This window comes from Pinus tabuliformis, chromosome 4_2, assembly GCF_031772625.1.
Source record: "Pinus tabuliformis cultivar Carrire ecotype Pingquan chromosome 4_2, CPIR1, whole genome shotgun sequence".
NCBI lineage: Eukaryota > Viridiplantae > Streptophyta > Pinopsida > Pinales > Pinaceae > Pinus > Pinus tabuliformis.
The window spans coordinates 189,716,492-189,720,256 of record NC_142304.1 but is presented as its reverse complement, the minus strand read 5'-3'; the positions used below and the strand labels follow the sequence as shown (position 1 = coordinate 189,720,256).

Sequence of the window (3,765 nt, the reverse complement as noted above, 5' to 3'; positions counted from 1 at the left end):
TAGAATTTGAACATCTATATATTTTTGGGACTCAAGTACAACATTCACTACCAACTATAAGAGTGCATAATGAAGCTCCATGCAAAAAGAAAAGTAAAAAAGAAATTAATTCTAATTTTATATATAAATAAGTAACAGTGATTCACATCTAATAAAAGGGTAGAATAGAGTATATAAGCCTCCCTAAACAGTAAAGGTGGAGCTAGTTTCTATCATCATATCCACCTATAATAGTGATGTCAACACCAAGACCCTACCAAATAAAGTGAGAAGCCATTTTCATGTTATTTTTGTATAAAACCCACTATGCAGTAACGCTACATGATTTAATTCCATTTTCCTATAAATTTGATTTAGCACCGTGAATTCTAATGTAATTGTAGGTGCAAGTTCAAATTGATTGTACATGATTTATTTCTTTGTATTTTTTAACTACACATATGAATGATGAAAATAATTTAACAATGTAATAAATTAATATTTAATACATCAATTTGTTTTGAAGTTTGGGCACTCACCATAGTAGGCCATATGAAATGGAAGTTATGAATTTGGTTGCAGGGTTTTTTTGAGAATACTAAACAAAATAGAACCTCTTTTATGACATCGTCTGACAAATTATCATGATAGTGTTCTCTACATTTTTTAGTTAATATTTTTTATCACTTCCATATTTAATGTATTTGTTGGTATTGATGTTTACGTTTTGACCTTTTGATTTTGTCAATATAGCAGGTATAAGATCTTTGTTTGTTCTGTTTTCCACCAATTTTCATTAGGTCTTCTATTAGTCAAAGTAGCAAGCCTTGCATGACCACCTGCATGTGTTTAAAATATTGAACTCCTATCTATCCTTGCATGATGGTGTTACTTTTAAATTTTTTGGTTAACTTTTTCTGCAAAATCATTGCAATGCAAAATGACATTATTTTAGGAAAATCGATTTGTTCATCTCTATAGTTTCCCCTAGTACATGCAATGTATTATTCAATAATTGTTTTTCATGCAACATTTCCGTTCTCTTATAAATCGTGTTTTATCATTTCCATTTCTAGTCATCTCTGTCATTAGCTCTTGGAAATATTTTTCTCATATTTTTAGTGTTAATGGTGCTCTATATTCCATTTATATTGTTGTTTCGGTTTGTACAATTCTAAGGATATCTATGTAACTACATCCTTGTTGGATTATTCATTTCTTGTGCTTTGTCTCTAACCCTCATGTAATGAAGCAAAAGAAGTCAGGTTTCATTCCAATTATTGGATTTAGTTCATTGGATTCTCCTGGAATGGAGATAACACCAGGTCCGCAAACAATGGAACACAATCCATATCATTTCCATACTTCTGGAGCATATGTTAATCTATATTGTAGCATTTTCCAAATCTAAGGAGAGTGGAAATATGTGATATGTGAGAAGCCAAATAGAATTGAAAGTGAATATCGAACAACAAGCAGCGATGACCTTTGAAACTGGCCAAAGCTCTTACGAATTGTTGTGTATTATGTTGAAACTGACATGCGACGTCCTGGATTCATCCCCATCTCTGACTTAAGAATGTCAGTGCCAATTATAATTGTTCTCAATGAATTCTTGGCTGAGCCTTATCTATAGCATTTACAAAGTTATCTTCATGTCTTTTGTTGGTTCCCTTCCTCCAACTACAAGGATTGGAATTGTTACATAAGGTCGCATAGTGGCTGTAGATGATTTTTTATAAACTGGATTATCATCTGCATACATCCTTCTAGGTAGTAAATCTCCATCATAGGATTCTTTGAAAATAATGATATATGGAACCAATGCTTATCTTGCCCCTCTTCATGCATCGCATAATGTTTCACACACTATTTTCTTTGCCTTGAGAACATATAAAGAGAACACCCATAGGTAGCAAGAGATCGATGCCTTGGCACAACTATTGATATTTCCCTCGCACTTATTCAGGGGCCTTGGTAGAGATGCCTTGAGGCATAGTAAAAATCTATGGAGGAAGTGATCGAATTACGGTTTGTGTAAGGGGACTTAATACATTTGGGCCTAGAGTTGTTCGTTAGTCATTAAGTCATCCAAACTATGCTTACATGGAAAATAAGGCCATGAAATGGATGGATAATATGGGACATGAAGCTAATCATCATGACATTGTTGTGGATATCTTATGTGTTGGGACATGTCTTGTTAGAATTTCAATTTTCCAGCCTCTTGCAAAATATTTAGGTGGTGTGATAATTCTTCATGATGACTTTGGAGAGGCATTTGGAGTTAAATTATTTATGCATGATAACTTTGGGGAGGAACTTGGAGTTAACGTGCAAAGGGCTATGAAAAGAGTTGTCAGATCTCAGGACATATTTGAAATTCATTGTTCTGATGGAATTTATTTTATTCAAGTCATAGGATAAGGTGAAGAGGCTCACTTGGATGCTCACAAGACGTTCAAAAATGATAATTCAATATCTATTTAGATTCTTAGTGTGGAAGAAACTCTCATATTTGTTGTCTCCATGGAACAAAAGAGGGACAACAAGGAAAAATATGCCTTTTTCTAGTTTGCAGCTCATTATACAAATCATAATCAACCAAATATTTTAAGGGTTATCAAATTCATATTACTAACTATAGATAAAAGTATTGAAGAGGAGGTTACAGTTTTTCTTATTGCCAAAAGGGTTGTTTTACAAGGAAACAATCCTTCTGAAGAAAAAAATATGTGTCTTTTGATTGATGAAAGGATCAAATATAATACTTCAAATTTTGGAACACAGGTGGCTAAATTAAAACTTCAATGCTTTTCAAAAGAGCTCTCTTTACTTCCTCAATGTTGAGTAGGTAATCATTTCTGCAGGTAGAAATGATCCCTCTAGTCCTATGGGAGGATCTAGAAACAACAAAAGACAATTACATGTAATCTTTCCTAATAAATACTAGAAAATACAAAGGAGGATAGATCTTCTACATACCTCTGATGCTAATATCCTTGATGTAAACCTTGATCATTTTGATTCTAAGCTCACAATATCCTCTTTGTTGTTGTAGATGAGTGCCTACAAGAAATATCAAGTGGAGACAACAAACCTATGCAGAGCATAACACTTTCTAATACAAACTATGTAATAGATCAAGGATTATTACAATAAATGGACAATAATTGAAACATTTATGGAAAGAAAACATATATTTCATTATGAATAGATGAAAAGGGATCATTACAACCAATGAAGCCTTGCTGTTGGAAGCCTCCTTCAAGTGAGATTCCAAGTCCAAGCCTTAGCCTTCAAACACCTTTCTCCTTTGCAAATGGGAAAGAATTGGGCATAATTCAACTATTAGGATGGCATCCAACCATCAGTGTATAGCGAGAATTTCATTTATAGGAAAGGAGAGGGAGTTGAGGATCCATGAAAGGAGGGAGGAATTCCACATCTCAAGGGAGAGATCCATGGAAGTAGGATCTAGGGCCAAGAATGCTAGAGGTCGCATTCCAATATTCATCTACCTAAATCCAGGTCGTTGTTCTTGATCCTTCTTGTGAGGGAAGCTTCTCCTCCATTTTGGGATAAACCGCCTTAAGAGGATCAACACAATTTTTCTTCTAAAATTCGCGCTACCAGCATGAGGCATGTATAATGCAACAAGTTATCACCGCAGGTGACTAGTTATGAAAAATGCATTGGCCTTGCAAACAAGGGTTTTTGACAACTTCTTCAGAAATATTCCAAGGCAAGATTTCTTCCTTTTCTTTACAGATATTATTTTCTTTA

The 3,765-nt window shown here is 34.0% G+C and overlaps 1 pseudogene; it reads left to right on the top strand.

Annotated features, from left to right (window-relative positions):
• Positions 1-1,225: 1,225 nt before the first annotated feature.
• Positions 1,226-2,469, top strand: LOC149168780 (protein transport protein SEC23 A pseudogene; annotated as a pseudogene).
• The last annotated feature ends 1,296 nt before the right edge of the window (positions 2,470-3,765 follow it).